General features: G+C 33.6%; 2 long non-coding RNA genes across 3 annotated transcripts in view; one reads left to right on the plus strand and one right to left on the minus strand.

Moving 5' to 3' along the window:
- LOC140439336 (uncharacterized) overlaps positions 1-23,704 on the plus strand; it is a 393,647-nt gene that overhangs the window by 366,556 nt on the left and 3,387 nt on the right. The window contains exon 2 of one of the 2 annotated variants that reach the window (XR_011950611.1): positions 16,431-16,543. This is a non-coding gene — a long non-coding RNA (uncharacterized lncRNA). Of the gene's footprint in view, positions 1-16,351; positions 16,544-23,704 lie in introns of those variants that run through there. The other variant, XR_011950610.1, reaches the window with a different exon arrangement.
- LOC140439337 (uncharacterized) overlaps positions 1-23,704 on the minus strand; it is a 432,790-nt gene that overhangs the window by 331,967 nt on the left and 77,119 nt on the right. The window lies entirely within an intron of this gene.

The raw sequence follows: 23,704 nt of genomic DNA on the forward strand, positions 1-23,704 counted from the left end.
GGGACAGTAGTTAATGAAAATGGGCATGCGTTTAAAGTAGTTAACAGGCTTGTTACTGAATATTTAGAGAAGGGCACACTATATAAATAGACAATTATTACAACAATTATGAGCTTGTCAAGATTTTACATGAAAAGAAGACCTACGTTTATGGAACATTAAGAAAAAATAGAAAAAGTAACCCAAAGAGTGTTATTACACAAGAATTAAAGAAAGGAGAAGTCGTATGGCGAAGAAATTATCAAATACATAAGTTGTAAAACGAACGAATTATTATCTCTTTCAGGTACAAATTGTTATTTGATTGTATTAATTATTTTTTATTTATTATGTATATATGTCGTATTTTTAGTGTTTACAGCGGGATATAATAATTACTCTTTCCTACTCTATTTGTTCCCGTCTAGGAACCATCTGTATCTTTCTCGTATTGTTTTTGTCTTATTTTCTTTCCGTTCTCATCACTTTATACCTTTCACGTTATCGCCCTTATCTAATTTTTTATCCATTCTCGAATTTACTTCCGTGAGATTCCGTGTTCCTTCAAAAATGGGGTGGTGTCCAAAAGTTTCTTCTCTTACGTATATTTACCTCATTCGCGAATCTCTTGTAGTCTAGCTCTGTCAAACACCGACCAAGACATCTCTACCAGACTCAAGCCCATACTGTAGTACCTGATTTGTGCAACCGTGTTGCCAATGATCAGAGCATTTTCCATCTTCCACAAGCACACTTCTCCACGGCCTAACAGTGGTATTTATTACGCTACACTTTTAATCAATGTGCATCTTGTATTCCTACGTTTTAATCAATTTGTTTCCTACATTTTTTATACTTGCGCAGTTAGTGAATTTAGTGTAAATCATGATTTTTACCTGATTTTTTAATAGCTACCCAATAGCAACCACTTTAATCGTGTTTGAATAAATCATAGTTTATTAAAAATGTATTGCACTTTTTTAGATTATGTTTAAATCTTCTGAATAATTAATCATAATTGTATAGCAGTTTTAATATTATTGAGTCCAGCCCTGATCCCACCGCCATATTGTTATGATCGTTAACCACGCCTTCTTACGTCGTTTTTAATATACAAGTTAATATGCTCATAGCTTCTTCATAGATTCTAACTCGATGGGCTTAAGGTATGTAGTTTTTAATATTAGCGATGTCACCTTTTTTGTGTAAGAGTATTACTTTTTTCTGTTCAGGCACGGATTCAGAAAGATTTCCAGTGCATCCACAACAATGTTGTCGCCAATTATTAATATTTCGAATGTTATACTATTACGATCCTCACCAGAAGCATTTTTGTTTTTGATTTATTATAAGACATGTTTGATTTTCCAAGGAGCAAATTTTTGGGAGAATTTCCGAGTCGACTGACCGGTTGCATATGGTGGATGTACAAAGAGTCTTGTAGAATGTTTCTAGTTTTTTCAATTTTCTGTAATATTTGTTGTAATATAAGGCCGTAAATCTTACGCCCTTTTTAACTCTATTGTTAATAGCCTTACAATCTGGTAGTTCTTTTGGTGTTCTTCTTTCTTACGTTAACTCCAATGTTTCTTTTTTAGTTTCGTTTTCCTCGGGATTTTATTTTTTTCACCGACCTTTCTTGAAGTTGATCTTATGTAATTTATTATTCTTTTCAAAATGCCTTTCATATTTGGTTCACCATGATACTCCTCCTAATTTATTTCACTTTTAACAATTTCTAATACTACCGGCTAATCCGGATAATCACTACCGGCGTTGACAGAATTTAGTACGGTAACATCTTTGGCTATATTTTTGAAATTAGAGAGTACAAAGAAAGTTTTATTTTCTACATACTTTTCTACCTTTTAGACGGAACAAGTTAAGAGAATGGACTATTATAAATTGCGCATAACATATTAGAAAGTAGATAAAAAAGTCTACCTATCTAAGTATAGAAAAAATAAGATACTAAAATAATTTATTGCGACATTTGACCAACCGATTACAATCGGTGATTACAATCGGCATATTCTTGATTCGTTTCATTTTAGTTAAACTGATTTCATCCAACATTTGCACTCGTCCACATCTAAAGGAAGGGTCGACAGATTGTCATTCAAGTCCTGCCTGTCCCTTCTTGATGGATATGTCATTCTTAATACACTTACACGGGTCTATCGAAAGTATCGAGGGTGATAAAAACTACAATCAGCGCACAAATTGTGGGGTTGAGGGTTACTACCACCGCATCATTCTCTTAGCATCCCAAATTATGGAGTGTTAATACAATGAGAGAAATATTTGGCGAGGAATTTCTGACTTATTCAATCGTTATTGGAAGCGGGATGAGCGAGATTCAATGCGTAAAAATAATTATGGCTTTCTAAAGGGACGGTCTCAGTAGCTGGTAAATACTTTTTGCAAAAGGATAGTGCTTATAAAATTAATAGCGTTAATACGGCATGACACTTTGACAGACATTTGAGACTTGTTTTAAAAATAAAACGGAGGGCAAAAAGATGATAAAATCGAAAAGTACTAAAGTGACTTAGAAGAGATTAACATTAAAAATGAAAAACACTGAGAAACTGAACATGATGTGGAACAAAATCAAAAATTCTGTTATAAAGACACGAAAGGAAACTCTACAAAAGAACGAAGAAAGCCAAAAACATTAACAAGGAACAAAATAAAAGAGACTAAGGAAAAACTAATGATGTAAACATTCATTGAAATGGAGGAATTGCGGAAAAATCATGATCATTATAATTTACATAAAAAAGTTAGAGAATTATCTGGAAAATAATGAACAGTCACACTTAACCGATTTATTGACAAAAATAATAAGCCTAGTGGTATCCCAATTAAAATAAAACCAGTACGGACTAAAAGATCATTTCATGGACACAAGAACGGTACCGACACAAATTGATAGCGAGAAAGCTGCAATAATATTAAAATCTGAAGTCCAACATGCTATAAAAAATTGAAAATCTGGCAGAGCCCCTGGGTCAGATAAAGGTCACATCGAGCTGATTAAACTTATAATTCGATATGCTGGCGATACTGTGATAATGGCAAGAACAGCGGAAGATACTCAACATCTAGTTGAAAGTATGAATGAGATATGTAATAACTACGGCATAAGGATGAACGTTAAAAAAACCAAATATATGACCTTCAGTAAGAATCCAATACATGACACTAGTATCGCAATAAACGGTACCCAACTCAAAAAAGTAAACGAATACAAATGATTGGGACCCTCATCAATGAAACAGGTGACCAAAATCACGAGATAAAAAGACGTATTGAAATTGCCAGGTCTACCTTTATAAAAATGAAAAAATTATTTTGTAATCGTGATATTAGTATTCAGCTACGAACTAGAATGTTAAAATGATATGTATTCAGTACTTTGCTTTACTGTGGTGAGGCATGGACTCTTAAACAGAGGAATGTTAAAAATCTTAAAAGCTTTGAGATGTGGGTGGATAAAATTACCAATGAAGAGGTAATACGGAGAATAAATAACGATCCAGAAGTTATACTGAATATAAAAAAGAGAAAGTTTGAATACTTAGGCCACCTGATGAGAGGACAAAAGTACACATTCCTACAAAATATAATGCAGGGAAAAATCCAAGGACGCATAAATCCAGGCCGTAGAAGAATGTCCTGGATGAGAAATTTAAGAGAGTGGTTTAGCTGTACCACTAACGAATTATTCAAAACAGCAGTAAATAGAAGTTTCAGCCAAACAGTAAACAGCTCAAAGAAGAAGAAGAAGACTCTCACCACTCAAAATTAAAAAATAAAATCACCAGTTTAAAGAAAAAATTTAACCCCACTCCCACATCTTTAAATGAAGAGACCGGCGAATCGTTATCGCAAGCAGAATTCTAAAAAGTCTAATAAGTTTATTATACAATGGAATTTTAATGCGTTCTACATCCATATCGAACAATTAAAACTTTTACCAAACCAACTTTCTTCTAAAATAATCTATCTCCAAGAAACTTACTTTAAATAAACCAATGTAATTATTTGAAATTATCACTGCCTCCAAAAGTCACCTCTTTTTCTAAATTTATCAGAAATATGTGACTTCTTAAATAATGCCTTAAATTGTAAAAATGCTGAGTATATTTCACAAAATCATAGTAATGAACCATCAGAATTAAGAGAAATCCTAACATTTATATATGCTCATTTTCAAAAGATGCTAAAAAGTAACATAACTAGTTTAATTATAAATCTAGAACTAGCAGCACGAGATACAACTGATAGTGGTCTTCTTCTTCACGTGTCATCTCCTGTAAGAAGGTTGGCAACCATCATGGCAATTCGCTTAGTGGTACTTTCTCTCAAACCGAAAAATCCAATAGATTTCGCTCATCTTGAATCACTGAAACTACTAATTCAAAAAGATTCTCCCCTAATAATGTATTTACAAGAAACTCACTTCAAGGGGAATTCAGTAATAAGCTTAAAAAACTATACTCCCTTCTTCAAAAATAAAATAACAGAACACGCTGATGGGGGCGTGGCTATATTTGTCAGAAATGATATTGATTCTAATTACAATTACAATTACGGCGGCAACAATTGTCACTAAATTATGCAGCTCGAGTATCATCAAATCATCAAAATCCTGTGAATTCAAATATTTTAAAACCTAAATTTATCAGTAATTACAAAAATAAACCTATAAATACACTCCCTTTTCATGAAGGATTAAAATACAGTGGTTACGGCTGTGAGTAGATTAGTATTATCATAAAACCAACCCAAAATTTCCCGCCTTATTGTCCACCAACCGCCTCAACTAATCCACCAATTGCAAATAAATACATCCCTTACTTGCTATCCCAAAACATACCCAACAGTAATACATCGATCATATCATAAAATAATATCATTGTTTATTATATCCAAATTCTGAACATATCTACACTGATGCATCAATAACTCAATCAGGGCTAGCGGCGGCTTACATACATGGAACAGACAAAATTAAAATACGCTTTCCTCTGAATTCTAGCGTATTTACTGGAGAAGCACTGGCTATTTTAGAGGCACTAAAAGTTTACAGAAGGAAATCCGCACCTCATTACATTATAATAGCTGACTCTTTAAGTAAACTAAAAGCTGTACAGCAATTATATCCATCAAATGAAATTATAATGCTAATAAAAAGTGAACTTATACTACTATCAGCAAAAAAAAACTACACTACATGAAAGTATCCCTGAGTAAAATATGCCAACAACAAACGATCATAAAGCCTCTATTAAAAAACATTTTACCAATTTATTGCAGAATAACTGGAATTCCAGATCAAACAAATTAAAAGATGTTCTAGAAACTATCGGCACCACCTTACCACTCCCACTCAAACGTAGTGAGCAAGTAACAATAACTCGACTACGATTCGGACATATTATACCAACCCATACCTACTTAATAAATAAAGATCCCATCCCTTTCTACCACAACTGCAAAAACCCAATCACTGTTAAACATATCCTGTTGAATGCAAAACATACATCCACGAAACAAGAAAAAATAAACTCGTGAATTTTGACAGAATTGACGTACACATTCAGTTGAAACAAATGATTTTGCACTTATATTAATAATTTTGCTAGTTTTTTATGTGATTTCTCATTTTTATTGATTTTAAATGCTCTATTTTCTAATATGTCAGCTCTTTTCTTTAAAAAGTCCAAGTTTTCAAAGTGGCCTGAGAATTTAGGCAGCTCTATTGTAGGCAATTTAATGTTGCTATGGTTATCATTATTTGAACTACTTTGACTTGAATTATTAGACATTTCAGATAATTTATCAATAACAGATTTTGATATAAGTACTTTTGCTAAAGCTACTGCAGAATAAAAACTATTTTCAAACTCTACCGTTGAACTAATATCATTTTCAGACACAGAGTCTTCCAGACAGTCGATTTCATCGTAAATATTTTTAAAGGTTTCTATTAAGTTATTCATTTTAGAAAGATGTATTTCTAACTCCGCTACTGAAAGATTCTGCTCGTCTAAAACCTTTATTTTATCTAAATAATTATTGAAATTTGTTAATTTTGTTTCGATTATTGATCGTTTCTTACGTAGCATTGCAATATCTGACATTTTACTAGTTTTAAGTCAAGTATCAGGAATAATAAATTATATTAAAGGAAAAACAAAGAAAATTATAAGATAGGAAAGTTAAAAAGGATAATACTTCCTCTGACTTACTGTAAATTATTTTAACAGCACCAGACCGATACCTTCCTAGAGGGGTATATTAAATTGCATTTACCGCAGCACTGAAGAAAGTAGGTGTTACCGTTAGGAACTGGAATGGGACGATCCAAACGAGTTGATCAGACAGCTAAATGTTGATTTCCGTTACGAAGAGAACTGTTGAATATTTTGATGGGCCGACAATACTTGCTTTCTCGATGTATGAACGCCAATTTTTAGGTTATTACTTGAAATTATGAATTATATTTTTCTTGTTAATAACCACATCCAGCTCGAAGGACCAAACCATGGAGGAATTAGAAGAAACCATGAAGGTTGGACTGTATATTTGCGCTGGTTATGAACTTCTTGTTGAATAAACTTAAATAAATTAATTAAAGCCTTGACAAAATGAAAAACGTGTTTGCCACTTGAGGGAACAATTTATTCTGACTTTAAAATGTTGCCGTTCAGGCAATGTTGCGCTAATTGGAGTGTAATTTGAAGTTCAGACATTACCAACCAAGTACTGAAATATTTAAGACATTAAATTTTACAATATTTAATATAAAATATTTATATTGTATACATTGAATATTTGAAATGTGTGTTTGTACCTCCCGCCTATAACTCTCAGTAGTTGATGCAGGGTCATTTTTGTTTAAATAAAAAAAAAATTGATACTTTTTCACACGAATATAAAAATAAAAGTTATGGATGCCTGAATTCTCCAGCGAAATACCTATCTAATAATAAGCTAAACGTGGTCTATTCCCCATTTAAAATTAATGGGTTGTGGTACTGGAAGTGACGGGGTTGACAAATTAGATATGTCTATATCGTTGAAATATGACCCCTTCGGAATAAAAATCGACCTGTTTCAGCATTTTCACAAACCCTTTTGAATGGCCTACCCTGTATATAGAAATTCAGTGCAGATTGCAACAGACCAGAAGTAGACACATACTAAAAAAAAGGAAAACATTCAGTTCCCATCCGGAAACATTAAAATTTGAATATTTGTTTTAAATCAAATAAAAATTACCTTTTACAACCCTGGTAGAAAAACTTTATACATTTGAAAGAATCAAATTTAATTACTTCCATTTCTAACCGATTACATGGTTAGTTTAACTTGCTTGGTTGTAGGATTTATAGTATTTTGGTTTTAATTAATTAGTAAAGATTAATTAGGTCATTAAGAAAACAAACCGAAACGTTTACGACGCTCTGAATTCTCTACGAATCGTTGAACAGCACAAATTTTCTTCTAACCCCTTCGAACTTTTCAGGTAGCTGGTAAAAGGTAAACAGAAGCCGGTACAAACGAACAAGCCACCTGGATTATAAACAAATAAACGCGAGATATATTGCCATGTGTATCTGTTCAATAAAATTATTGTTTAGGGGATATTTTCGTACAAATATAGATAAATAGTTTTCTAGTAAGGTATTTTATTATAAGATATTTGACTATAGCTTAAACTAGTCTAGTGGCTCAAACAAACACGTATAAGTTCTGCCGAACTTTGTGTCCAAAGTAAAGGGGGAAATAAATATATATTAAAATACTTAATACACATTTAATGGGTTTCTTATGGTCTTGTACATGTAGACCATTTCTTTATAGAAAGTCCTGCTGATTACTCTAACATAACTTCATTTGTGTTCAAATAATATTGCTTCAGATCATTATCCAATCGCGGTTTCAATTCCTAGTTTAACTAGAACCAAAAAAAAATAAACAAAAATAATAAAGAAATAAAGTTGCCTTCTTATTTCTATAGTCCATCGATAAAAGAGGCGGTATAAATGTTTAAGAAATTCGCCCTATTCTCAATAAGAAAATCTTTGAAATAGGTCTTCCAGTGTAATAGACGAGATACTCGGCATGATGGAACAACGAAGACAAGCCAAGAACAAAGACAGTCACAATTACAAAATCATTAACAACGAAATCAGAAAAAAGATAAGAGAGACAAAACAAACTTACTATGAGGAAAAATATAAAGAGATAGAGGATCTTCAGAACAAATACGACCCATTCAACATACATAAAAAGGTTAAAGAAATGGCAGGACTGCAAAAAAGAAACCACAACACAACTCTTTTAGATAAAAATGGAAATACTATGATAACGACTGACGAAAAACTAAAACGATGGGAAGAGTATATGGAAGAGCTCTTCGACGACGAAAGAGAAAACCCACAAGACTTGTCTTTTGAGGACAGAGAAACAAGTGCAGAAATTACAAAGGAAGAAATAATGTATGCACTAAAGAATACCAGAAACGGAAAAAGCCCGGGGCCAGATCAACTGCCTATTAACATCCTTAAAATAATAGAAAATGAGTACATTGATGTTCTATTAAAGCTTTTTAATAAAATTTATCAATCGGATGACATACCCAACGGATGGTTGACCTCAACATTCATTTGCTCTCAAAAAAGAAAAATGCTAGAGAATGCACCGACCACCGTACCATAAGCCTGATGTCTCACACACTTAAATTGTTTTTAAAGATCATTCATAAACGCATTTACAAAACACTTGATATTTGCATTCAACGTACTAATCCAGAGATGCTTGGATGTGAACCAAGATATGTACGTCTGTTTCATAGACTACAACAAAGCTTTCGACAAAGTCCGCCACAAAGAGCTAATGGACATCCTCAAAGCAAAACAAATACAACACAATGACTTTTGAATTATAACAAATCTATATTATAAACAGCAGGCACACGTACGCATTAATGAACACACATCAGAAGAGTTCGAAGTTAAAAGAGGAGTGCGACAGGGGTGTGTATTGTCACCACTACTATTCAATGCATACTCTGAAGAAATTATGACAGCCGGAAGCAAGGTCAATGGAACACCAAATAACAACATTAGATATGCGGACGATACTATCATAATAACAGACAACCTCCGAGACCTCCAAAAGCTAATGAACAAGATAGTTGAGTATGGAGAGGAATATGGATTATCAATAAACACCAAGAAATCCAAATTTATGAGGATATCAAAAACTCAAAATAATGGTGAAAGCCTGACAATTAACGGTAGTGCTTTAGAACAAGTTGAAAACTACCACTATCTTGGCACAATAATTAATCACACAAACGATTACTCCAAAGAAATCAAAGTTCGAATAGAGAAAGCACGTACAAACTTCAATAAAATGAGAAAGGTACTTTGTGCAAGAGAATTAAAACTGGACTTGAGAGTTAAGCTGGCAAGGTGCTAAATTTTCTCTACTCTGCTTTATGGGATAGAAGCATCGACACTTAACGCGTCGACTGCTAAAAAGTTGGAAGCATTTGAAATGGGTGGGTGCATGTAACACACAACGAAGGCATGAGAAGAATCAACAAAAGAATGGAAGTATTGGAAACTATCAAGACACGAAAGCTGCAATACCTGGGGCATGTTATGCGTAATGAGAGATACAACCTACTTCAATTGATTATACAAGGGAAAATCCAGGGCAAGAGAAGTGTAGGAAGAAGAAGAATCTCATGGTTGCGTAACTTGAGGGAATGGTACGGATGCACATCAATTGAACTATTCAGAGCAGCAGCATCTAAGATCAGAATAGCCATGATGATTGCCAACCTCCGTCGCGGAGATGGCACGTGAAGAAGAAGAAGTGTAATAGTGTTGTTCCGATAGCTAGACTCTATATTGCTTTTTTGATCAACTTTATTTACTTAACGTTTAAATTTTATTATTATAATGCAACTTTATCGCATGGTGGTCGGTGAGGATCTCTGTTGAAATTGAGGTTCGCCCTTCGCTACGGTTGGAAGCTGCGTTTTCAGTCTCTAACAAGTGTCAGTACAAAACCCCTTTTTGTCTGATTTTAATGTAATAATTGTTTCTCAGGTAGCTCTTAACTTTGAGTTTCTCAGGAGTCTACCAATCTCACTAAATTTTTTATCCCCGAATTCGTTTTTAGCCTTCTTTACTGTTTTTTTTTTCTATTTCATGATAGTATTTGTAATATATTTTTCTATTTTTTGATGTTCCTGTATTAAGAAATTTTTTATACTTTTGTCATTTCTGCCTGATTCTGTTTTCTATGTCACTTATCTACCAATTCGGTTTTTGGATTCCGTATATTTGCTTTCTTCTTTTTCCTTAATTCCTAGAGCAGCAGCGTACAGATACCCTTAGTATTGTGTATTTTTCCTCCGGTATTTTTTCTGTATATTTATGTATACTTCTGTATTATATTTTAAATAAAAGCCTTGTAGTTTTATTTTGATAATCCAATTTGTATTTAGGGTATTCTGGATATTAACAGTGGGTTTTGGTTTGCGTTTCGTTCTTTATTTTTGGTGCAAAGGTATATTTCATTTGTATATCATGCTGAACTAGAAAATAGTCTGTTCCTCACATTGCCCCTCTTTTTACTGTAACGTCCAAGAGTCCTAGCATACTCTGTTATTTAATCACAAGATAGTCAATGATTGATTCAAGGTTCCACGCATTTTGCGTTCATGTGTAAGTCTCTGCGCTAGAAATTGTCATTTAAAATTTGTAGTAAATATTGTTGGCATAATTCTCTAAATGGTCCTAAAATTCTGCTTTTAGGGTTTCTACCCACACTTCCGTTAAAGTCTCCTAGAATAATAATTTCTTTTTTAACGCTTATATTATCCAGTACAGATGCTAAAGTTACCAAGGACTCATTTTTTTCTGTACACCCAGCACAATTATACACCTACCACAATTATGACATGATCTAAGCACGTAATTTTTAAATTAATTGATCAATCAGATACTTTATTTATTTTAACTATTCAGAATATAAAATCCACAAGGAAAATAATTCCTGCAGCTGGCTGTATACCACGTATAACAAAAAGAGGTTAGTCTTTGTATGTGGGTATATTTTATTTTATAAAAACCCTTAAAAGGGCAACATTAAAAGCACGAACGTTTTCGGAACAACTGTTCCATCATCAGGTTAAAATACAGGTTACCATGCCTGAGCCACCAAAATATTTGGGTGAAAACCCTTTAAAATGTAATGTGTTACCAAAGATTGTACATGATGTTAATAATATTATATGATGTTTAATATTTTAATTAAATTTTACTTCAGGTAACATACACCCATGCTTAAGTGAGTTCCAGTGTCCGGAGAGTAAACCTCTTCAAACGGACTTCAGCTGGTAACTATTCAGAATATATTTTAATATTTTTATTTCCTGATATTTAAAGCAAACTCAAGCGTAAACCAATTTTGCCGATAATCCAGTATACTGGCTTATATTGGATCCTACTAGCCATACATTTAGTAAAAAGGTACATTCCCCCCAAAAGAAAATGGCAATTGCACTAAAATATATAATAGAACTCGTGTATAATTGTTGTAATACTGTTTAATAACGATTGTTGTATTATTTTATTGATTGCTTTTATAATAATAATCTATTCTAACCACTTAACCTCTATGTCTCACCCGAGATCTCGTGCACTTTCCTTTGTCATCGTGTTTCTAGTTTCTAACACGAATATGAAAGATCGAGCGACTCCGTATGGCTCCGTATGACGTCAGTTTGTATAAATCGTGACGTGGAATGATTTTACTGTGAACAATACTATAACAGATACCTTTTATGTATTTAACGAATTATTAAACACGAAGATTATTATTATACATACAAGCAAAAATATTAGGTTTTATACTAACAATATTTTATGAAGCCATGGATGAATTCCACATCCCCGATAAACTGATAAGATTGGTTAAGGCTACAATGCGTAAAGTTGTTTGCAAAGTCGAAATACAGGGCGAACAATCAGGGATGTTCGGTCAGGGATGCCCAAATAGACAGCAGAGGAAACATTTTTAATAAATCATCCCAAATTTTGGCATATGCAGATGATGTTGATCTAGTTGCCCGCACAACACGCAAGCTAGAAGAAATGTATACCACCTTGTCACACGCCTCAAAAAATATGGGCCTGCAAGTAAATGAAAATAAAACTAAGATAATGGCATCAACACCTAACAATAGAGCCAGAAACATCGGCCATCAATTCACGGTTGATAATTCTACCTTTGAAGTGGTGGACAAATTCACATACTTAGGCTCCCTGATCACCAAGGAGAACGTCATGACGGAAGAAATCAAGCGAAGAATAATCCTAGCAAACAAATGCTATTTTGGACTGAGTAGACATATGAGAAGCAGAAACTTAAGCCAAAAAACAAAAATAACAATATACAAAACCATTATACAACCAGTGTTGACATATGGGTCGGAGGCATGGACCATTTCCAAGGCAGATGAAAATCTCCTGCTTATATTTGAACGAAGGATCCTGAGAAGAATATTTGGTGGCATCTGTGAAAATGGTGTTTGGAGAAGGAGGTACAACTACGAGATATATCACAGATATAAACATATATTTGGTGGTAAAGACGTACTATCCTTTATAAAAATAGGAAGACTAAGATGGGCAGGACATCTGGCAAGATCACAGCAGAACAACCCTCCTAGAAGAATCCTTATGTCACAACCTGTGCGAAGTAGAAAAAGGGGTAGACCAAAACTCAGATGGAGGGATGGTGTAGATGAGGATGGTAGACAAATAGGCGCAGCAAACTGGCAACAGTTGGCAATGGATAGAACTGACTGGCGTAATAGACTTGGGAAGGTCGAGGCTCTTTTATAGGGCTCTTTTATATAGGCATTTTTATATGATGACTAACAATATTTTGGATTCTAACCCACCCCTTTCAGAACATGATAAAAATCAGACGTGACAAATATAATATATATGCACATCTTTATAAATGTTGTTATAAAATGCGGAATCAACAAATTATTTTAAACAGGATATTTATGAAAATAAATTTTGTTGTCGACTAGATAGCTAAACATCATAAATTCATGTTGGCGAATGTAGTAACTTCAAAGAAAACTTGTGCAAATATTTAAAGTAATTAGTCTTAATATTTCTGTAAAATGTATTTTTCAACTTGGCGTTGAATGGGTATTGTAGTGAAAGGCAAATTCATCTATTAAATACCTATAACATTTTTCAGATGTTTTAGAAATGTGTTTTAGATATGTCTTTAAAAATATCTTCTTATAAACAATAAAAAAGCTGGACTAAAAAGGTTTTTGGGTGAAGTCTTAAATAAAAAGCTATTTGGCGATATCCATGATGAATTTTTGCTAGGGACTGAAGTTGACATAAGTTGTACAAAAATCTAGATGGTGTTTGCACCAGGGGGGAGTTATGAGTCTTGAGGGTGATTTTGATATAGGATTTAGATTTTTGCACCTTTTCTCAATAATTATTTTAAGCAATATATTAAAGCAATTAGAAGTTATTAAAACTCAAATACCCTACGGGAGCAAAGAAGGGTACAACGGGTACAACATTAAGGGGTCTTAAACTTAAACAAAAAAAAATAATTTAAACCCACACACTCTATGAGAGTAAAATCAAGTGTACAAGACTATTAAACCAAAAGAAAGTTATTAAAATATAAATACTGAAAAATCAAGGACTGTCAATTTAAACTAGGTATTTTAAAGACAATTAATTTAAACCCACCTATCCTATTGCTACAAAATCAAGAACAAGCCAAGGATAAAAAAGTATAAACTAAAGTTAAGTAATTTAAATGCAATAACTCAATGTAAGTGTAAACATTAATAAATGTATTTAACATTCCTAATAAACTCTATCTTATCGTTGAAGATCCGATATCAATTTGTAAAAAACATTCATTTATTCCTTATTGCTATACTGAGTGGAAACATGGACGCTCGGAATTACAAGTATGAGGCATATAGAAGCCTTTGAAATGTGTGTTTTTCGAAGAATGCTAAAGATTTCGTGGACAGAGCATGTGATCCATAAACGAGGTGCTGAGAAGAATAAGGAATGAGAGAGAATTCTTAAATATTGTAAACAACAGTAAAACGAGTTATCTAGGACATATTTACAGAGAAGAAAAATATAACTTTCTCCGTCTCATAATGGAAGGGAAAGTAGAAGGAAAAGAGGACCAGGAAGAAAAAATGCTCTTGGCTAAAGAATGTAAGATACTGGACAGGCATGGACACACATTCGATACTAAGAATAAGAACAGCTCAAGATAGAGAGCAATTTTCTGTAGTTATAGCCACCCTTCCGTAATGAAGAAGAAACCTTAAGAATAAATTAATTTATTCAACAAAAAACATAATATAATTATATAATAGTTATTGCTATAATTAGACATATTAGGCTATAAGTGAGTGAAATATTTTTTTACTCGGTATTGAAATTTTTCTCACGAATTGTCAGCATGAGCCGGCAATGAGAGGTAAATAAAAATTCAGTGATTAAAAATACTATAAGAATAAGATAATTTTATAAAAATGTATTCTTTTTACCTATCCGATTTAGCAAATCGCTCTATGATTGCGTTAACATCTAGAAAAATTTCAGGATGCACATTGATGAGTGCTAAACCAGTTAACCTTTCCGCAGAAGTTCTATTTCTAAGCCAAGTCTTTAGACGCTTAAGCTTAGAACGCTCTGCTGTTCCTTCACTGACTGGCAGTGTAATTAATATTTGCAGAAATATTCTGATATTTGGATACATATGAATATCGCAGTTTTCTAATAAGTACTTCTAAAATACAATCAGGAAGTTTTCCATTATGTTGCACGACTCTTTTCCACTTTTGAATCCACGGTGAAAACTCTTGTTCTACTTTGGAATATGCGGTAAGTAGTTGGTCCAATAATATCCTGGAAGGTGTCAACAATTTTTTTTAATGCAACTTTATCTTCTGGTGTGTTATCAGTTTTAGGTAAAACAACTCGAAGATTAAATAGATTCATAACTTTTGGTGAAAGTCGTTCTTCTAAATCAGTTAAGATATTGTCTAAAAGGGGTAAATAAATAGATCTTCTGAAATATTCTTCGCAGGAATGAGCAGATTAGTTTTAACGACAGGTTTGACGAGAAACTATACGAGGCATCTTCAATTTAATGTCTAGTTGTTCAGCTATTTGTTTATTTCATAGTAAAGTTTGCTAAAAACAAATTCAGCATTTGAACTTTTATTATGAAGAATGCATTTAGTGTCCTCTATGGCCTCAGTATTCTACTTAAAATCTAATTTTGGTGACTGAAGAAGATGACTAAGTGACTAAGATAAACCACTGTTTCACAGTTTCACAAATACCTTGAACAGCAGCCCCCAGTTCCTTTATTTTTATTCACTAACGTATCAGACAGAGCTAATGCAACAACAATATTCACTTTGATATTTATTATAGATAAATTATAAAATGTAGCACACAGTCTCAACAATTATAATACATATTCAAATTACAAACAACCAATTCGTAGACAAAACTGAAGATAAGAAATACCTAATACAAAATAAAAATGTGCTGATTTCGTGCGAAAAGTCATGTACATTGAATGAGCAATAATGTGTGGACGGTAATTCTATCTCATCGATAATCGAACAATTCTCTGGCACTCAAATGACGAATTGACAAAATTTGAAAATCGCGTAACTCTGAATTCGTGGAATTCTTAGTCGAGGTATTACTGTTTTTAGAATTGTTGATTTTTTTAAAGAGCAATTTAAAAAGACTTCCGTATAATTCTACACTTACCCCTAGAATAAATTAGTTTGAATCATTTCAACTCTTGACTTCCTGCTTATAGGGTTGATGGGTTTTAAATTATTCTTTTTAGGAATATTTAATTTTGTTAATTTTGTTTTGGGGGTGGTCATGACCCCCGTGACCCCCCCTTGGATCCGCCACTGGGTGTTTGAGAGAGATCTTTGAAGACGGACAATACACGACATCACGTTAACCACTATACTCCCTCGGGGGGGTCAGGATTGGATTGAAGAGAGAGATTGAGACAAACCAAGGGTTCCACAATAAAAGTGACTACTAAAAAGGGTTCCATTTATCAAAAAGATTAAGAAACCCTGCTCAAATGTTCAAATGTTTTTCAAAATTAAAATTAAAAGTATTGACGTGGGAAGAATTTATTAACGATTTGTTTAAAACCAAAAAATCTCATTTAAATCTTATACTTAAACTAATTAAAACACTTAACAAATGCCAATAACAAAAGCATAATCACAGAGTTGGGCGAAATTTATATTTATATTAAAATTAACTCTTTTATTACTTCCGTTGTTCTAGCTATAAAAGAGAATCAAAAATTGGACGACTGAACACCAAACGTTTGACTTTCAGGACTAATCATCTAAAAAGTCTCACCGAAGATGAAGGGGTACATTTTCCTGTTAATTGTGGTAAGTTACACATTAAATCATTTTAATTAACTTTAGTTTTATTTTTAACATGTAAACAACAAATTATTTCTACGTTATATTCCAACGACCGACGAGACCAGATTTTTCTGTTCATTTTGTTCTTTCCTCTCTGTATATAGAAAATGTTCTAAAATATCGATTAAGTGACCAGTTAAACAAATTTAATGCCAAGCACCATCAAAAATTGATAGTGATTTCAAATGAACCAAATTGAATTTATGTTCAAATTTGTTTAAGTGAACTAGTTAGTTTGCCATGTAACCATTTCTCTAATTAAAATGACCTTTTAAGTACATTTATTATTGTAACGTAACTTTATAGCTTTGTAAAAATTTTGCTTTTAGTTAATTAATTGCAGAGATATAGCCTTATATTTATTATATAATTAGCAAAAACTCGTTACTCAGATACTTTCGAGGTTGCTAAACACGAATATGATATTGGGAAGAACCTACGCGGTACCTGGTGCCCAGTAAGAGTGTTATTAACGCCTTCTTCCGGAATTTTGTCAAAATTCATTATATAATTGGCCAAAACTCGTTACTAGACGAGTTTTCGAGTTCGCTGAACACGAATATTCTACTCAGGGTCACTAGATGGAAAACTAGAGCATGGAGTTGGTGTGATAATAACGAGAAAAATTAGTAGATGTATTTTAAATTTTGTCCCAGTGTCCAACAGAGTAATACTACTGCAAATAAGAGCCAATCCAGTGAATGTAAACATAATACAAATATACGCTCCCACTGCAGATAAAGACGACGAGGAAGTAGAGACTCTCTACCAAAGCATAGAGGATATATTAGAACGAATACCTAAACACGAAGTCAGCATCATAATGGGGGATTTCAATGCAAAACTTGGGGCCGAACGGAAAACGTCTCTAATCGGACCTTTTGGATTAGGACAAAGAAACGAAAGAGGTGACAGACTAGAAATATTCGCAGAAGATAACAAGCTAGTGGTTCTAAACACATTTTATAAACTACCACCGAGGAGATTGTATACATGGAAGGCACCAGCAGATAAACCCCATAACGTAATTAGAAACCAGATAGATTATATATTGGTAAATAGAAGATTCAGAAACAGTTTTAAATCTGTCAAAACATATCCAGGAGCGGACATTGAATCTGACCACATACCTTTAGTGGGAGTCATGGATGTGAGACTGAAGACAATAAAGAAAAAGTCTAGACCTAACTACGACATGACAGCCCTGCAACATCCGGAAGTTAAAAAGCAAGTGGGGGAATATATTAACAATCAAGTTAAGCAACTAAAAGAAGAAAATAACATCCAACGAGAAATCAATCAATTCGAAGAAATAATTAAGAAAACTAAACAAGATCTGCTAAAACCAAACAAAGAAACAAAGAAGAAATCTTGGATGACTCCAGAAATCCTTCACTTAATGGAACGCAGAAGGTTAATTAAAGGAAATAAAGATGAATACAAAAAAATGCAGGCTTACATCAGAAGAAAAATAAGAGAAGCTAAAGAAAAAGAAGCTGTAGAGAAATGTAAAGAAATAGAAAGACTACAAGCCAAGCATGACAATTTTAATGTACACAAAAAGGTAAAACAAATAACGGGTACTTTTAAAAAGAGAACACAAATGAAACTCATAGACACCAATGGAAAATTAATCATTGACACCCAAGAGATGAAGATCAAATGGAGAATATATTTGGAGACACTTTTTCAAGATCAAAGAACGGATTATAGGCATCCATTTTCAGAGAGGATGACGGGCCCGGACATACTTAAATCCGAGGTAGAAGAAGCAATAAAACGGATGAAAAGCAGAAAAGCTGTAGGGCCTGATAATATCGAAGCTGAATTTTTAAAACTCTTGGAGGATGAAGGAATAAATTGGATCACGGCTGTCTTCAATAAAATATACAATACAGGAATCATCCCTGATAAATGGCTAGAATCAGAATTCATAGCGATACCTAAAAAACAGGGGGCTAAAAAGTGCGAAGAATATCGAACAATCAGCCTAATGAGCCACATGTTGAAACTGTTTCTTAGAGTCGTCCATGGAAGAATTTATAAGAAGTGCGAGGAACAAATATCAGACAGACAGTTCGGCTTCATTAACGCAGTGGGTACCAGAGAGGCACTTTTCGGAGTACAGGTACTGATTCAAAGATGCAGGGACGTTAACTGCGACGTATACGCGTGCTTGATCGACTATGAAAAGGCATTTGACAGAGTTCAACATCAAAAGATGATAAACATTTTAAAAGAAGCAGACCTGGATGACAAAGACCTCAGAATAATTTCAGAACTATACTGGAATCAGACCGCATACATGAAAATTAACGGAGAAGAAACAGATCACATAAAAATACTACGCGGAGTTAGACAGGGATGTATTCTATCGCCGTTGATATTTAATATGTACTCAGAAAATATTTTTAACGAGGCTCTTTACGGAATAGACGAAGGCATCCTTCTAAATGGTGAAAGAGTAAACAATGTTAGATATGCCGACGACACCATGGTGATAGCAGATAGTTTAGAGGGACTTCAGAGGCTAATGGACAGAATAAACGAGTACAGTCAACAGTACGGACTAAACATTAATACCCACAAAACCAAACAAATGATTGTCAGCAAGGAGAATATAAATGGGGCTCATCTATACATTAATGGGACGCAGATAGAGCGAGTAAAACAGTATTGCTACCTGGGAACTATTATAAACAAACAGTGGAGCAATGTACAGAAAATAAAGTGCCGCATAGGAAAGGCAAGAACGGTCTTTAACAAAATGAGCGCCATCTTCAAAAGTCACAACATATCCCTGGATACAAAAATGAGACATTTGAGATGCTATGTTTTCTCTGTGTTGTTGTACGGGGCGGAGGCATGGACGCTTACAGACACCACTATTAAAAAACTTAAAGCATTTGAGATGTGGCTTTATAGAAGAATGCTGAGAATATCATGGACAGCAAGGATCACGAACAAGGAAGTTCTAGAAAAAATGAAGAAGGAACCAGAGATTGTGTTTACGATCAAACGCATAAAATTGCAATATCTGGGACACGTTATGAGAAATCAGCACCGTTACTCCCTGCTGCAGTCTATATTGCAAGGTAAAGTCAAAGGTAAGCGCGGACCCGGTAGAAGGAGAATATCATGGCTGCGGAATTTAAGAACATGGTTTAAGAAAACCTCAACGGAGCTGTTTCGAGCCGCAGCGAGCAAGGTCATGATTGCCAATATGATTTCCAACATCCGAAACGGATAGGAACCAGAAGAAGAATAAGAACACGAATATGACAACATCAACAGCCTTCGGTGTACCTGGATCCCCGTAAGTGTATTATCAACTTCTTTCTCTGGAGATTTGTGTAAATTCATGATATAATTAGCAAAAGAACCTCCGGAGTACCTGGTGCCCGATACGGATGTTATCTACGCCTTCCTCTGGAGTTTTGTGAAAATTCGTTATATAATTTACCAAAATTCGTTACTTGAAGAGTTTTAAGGTCGATAACCATGATTATAAGGTTCTTCAAAAATTCATTTGTGCATTAAAAAAAACTGTAAAAGTTACAAAAAATTAAAAGTGCGTTTTTAAGTATTTAAAGTTAAAAAATGTATCTCGATAAATATTGATAAAAATGAGTTATGTTGTTACTTCTCTTCATTTATTCGAAGACCCAGACTACTTGTTTCCTTCTCGAGTTGTGAAAACAGCTCTCTTACGTCTCTGCTAGAGACGTGAGAGAGATAGTGTGTGTGTGCATCTAGATTATCAGCAAAGGCCAACAATAGTTTTAATCCTCGGTTTTGCAAATCCCCTATTAGCTCAGACGATATGTTACTTATTGCCTATTCTAAGGCCAAATTGAATAGCAACGATAATAAGCGGTATTAGTCCTGATGTTACACTAAATGGCATCGATGTTCTGTTTCTTATCTTTTCCTGTGGATATTTGAGTTAGCTTTTTTCTAACATTTGTCGTATCTTGAGATTGAGCTTCTTTAGCAAAATAATTGATAGAACTCTATATTCTGTGCTAATAAGCGACATGCCTTCATAGTTTCAAAACTGTTTTTTATCTCACTTCTTATGTGTGGGTATTGTAACGCTTCCATTTCATTCCCTAGACATTTTCTGTATTTATCATTATTAGTTTACCTGCTTCATTTCTCAGTTTTGTGTAACCTAGCTTGTGTTACCACAACAGTTCCATCTTGTCTGACTGTCTTTACTTTAAAATCTGCTATACAGTGTGTCCGTAAAGTATGGAATAAATTCGATATTTCCTAAATGAAAAGCCTTTTTAAAAAAATCTAAAACACGTCGATTTTTAAATTTAATGTTCTACATTTTACAATAAAATTTCATTATACAAGGTGATACATATTACAGTGATGACGTCATCGGCTTTTTTTTAAATGTAACACCCTGTATTTTAGGACATTTTTAAATCGATAAAATGAGCTGATTCCAAAAAACTATAATACTAAGGGTCTAACGGATATAATTTGAAAGATATGCGCTTAGAAAATTAATTTTTATTGATTTATAATATTAATAAATTATAAATAAATTCTAATAAATAACTTGAAAGTAATCCAGTAATTAATACATGACTTAATCTTAATTGTTCGAATTGTAGCCCTTGTTATATTTGACAGTAACCCAAACGTTGAACAAATTCTTGTAGAACCTTGTTTATGCTTTCTTGAAAAATTTTGTTTATTTCTTTACGAATTTTTGTTTTTAGTTTCCAATATTTGCAGGCTTTGTTTTATAAACAACATTCTTTAAATGACCCCATATAAAATAATCCAGAGGATTGAGATCTGACGACCTCGCTGGCCATTCAATACGTCCACGTCTTCCAATCCACCTGTCTCAAAATTTCGTTTAGATGCCAATTTCGAACATCCAAAGTATGATGCGGAGGCGCACCATCCTGTTGAAACCATAAGCTTTTATCAAAACCTCCAAGATTAATTGTACTGGGGAATAAATTAACTAAAGTAGGTACGAGAAGGTATGCTGATCCGTTTAAATTACCTTCGAAATAGTAGGGTCCAATGATTTTATTTCTTACAATGCCAGCCCATACGTTTACCTTTTGCGGATATTGTGTATGATGTTCCCGCATCCAGTTGGAGTTTTCTTTTGCCCAGTATCTACAATTCTGATGATTGACCTCCCCATTTAATTTGAATGTAGCCTCATCAGAAAAAATATTATTTTGAACCAAGAGAGATTTTCGGTGGCTGTTATCCATCATTATTTCGTAAAATTGTATTCTTTTATCTAGATCATCCTCGTTTAATTCCTGTACAACTGTGCATTTTACTTACTTTACTTACTTTTACGTACTTTGTGTACCGTTGTTTTGCAAACATCGAGATCACTACTAACCTTACGAACAGAAGTAGTGTGCGCATCTTCTTCAAAAGCAAGTAGAACATCTAATGTTGTAACATAATTTACAGAGGGACGACCTGATTTGCGTACATTTTCAACTGTACAAGCTTCTCGAAATTTCTTTTCAATCTTACTTACTGTTGACTGCGTGATGGGTATTTCTGAGTTCTGAGGATATTTTCCATCTGAGTTCACGATTTATCTCCATACCCAATCATCATGAGTATTTCAATTCTTTGCTTTACACTCAAATTCATTTCTACTTAAAATTAATTCTAAGCAATAATACAGAACATTCAGGAATTAATGCAATTATTGTACTACTTAATTGTTATTGAACGTTACTAAAAATAATTACAGTTTACCAAAAACTAGAAGTAGGCTACTTTTTTGCAATTGATAATAAATAATTTATTTTCTAAGAGCATATCTTTCAAATTATATTAATTAGACCTGAGTATTATACTTTTTTGAAATCAGCTCATTTTTATCGATCTAAAAATGTCCTAAACTACAGGGTGTTACATTTTAAAAAAAAAGCCGATGTCGTCATCACTGTAATGTGTATCACCTTGTATAATGAAATTTTATTCGAATTTATCGAATTTATTCCATACTTTATGGACACACTGTATAATTAATGTTATTGCTCTATGCAATCTCAGGATATGAAACGGTATTGGCACCTCATAATCAAGACAAATTAATTTTTTCTAATACTTTTTAAAGGTGGCCTGAGATGAAGAAAGATGTACAATCCTTCAAACATAAAATTATTGCCTACTTTTGGGATGTACGAGACGGTAGTTACTTATTCTTGGAAACAAATATGGAGAAATATTGGTCACGCCTCTTAGCACTTATAAATTCCGTATGCAGTTCTTTTTTGTTCTTTTAAACAGTTCCAATAATTGAAGTGCTACAATCCTTCATTGGGAAATTGAAAAATGTGGGACGTAGGAGGATTTCCTGGTTGCGAAATTTAAGGGAGTGGTATGGGTGCAGTTCAATACAGTTGTTCAGAGCTGCAGCCAACAAATTAAAGATTGCTGTGATGGTAGCCAACCTCCGATAGGAGACGGTACTGCAAGAAAAAGAATCCTTCATTAAATCTATAGTCAAATTATAACTAGTAAACCAGTGAACTAGGGTCACGTTACGATTTTTGTTTTTGACTGGACTTCTCACCACATCATATGGTGAATTGCTAAGGGACAAAGTCCCATTGGGTTGCTTACCAGTATCATTATAATCATCATCATTCTCAGCATATTCTACCGATTATGATGCAGCCTCTTTTACATATTTATTCTTCATTTCTGCCCACGATTGTCTAAAATTGGCTTTTCTGTGCCATGTTGTACCGGCTTGTTTCCTTATGTCATAGTCCCATCTTAAATTTGAACGTCTCCTTGGTCTTTTTACGTCTATTGGATACCACAGTGTAATTCTAGTAGACCACCTATTGACAGTTCTTCTGTCACGGTCACTGTCACAGTCTGTCAATGCCTTGGTTGGTGAAGGCTTCTATTATTGCCTTGGTATTTCATATTCTTTAGCTCTACTCATTAGTTCTCAAAGAGTATGAATATAATCCATGGTACTGAATCCACTTCTGAAGCCAGCTTGCTCTTTCGGCTGTGCAGCATCTAATGTGTTTATTAATCTGTTGTTGATGATCTTTGTGAAAATCTTGTATATGATTGGTAGTAGACTTATAGGTCTGT

The sequence above is a fragment of the Diabrotica undecimpunctata genome, chromosome 4 (genome assembly GCF_040954645.1).
Source record: "Diabrotica undecimpunctata isolate CICGRU chromosome 4, icDiaUnde3, whole genome shotgun sequence".
NCBI classification, from domain to species: Eukaryota; Metazoa; Arthropoda; class Insecta; order Coleoptera; family Chrysomelidae; genus Diabrotica; species Diabrotica undecimpunctata.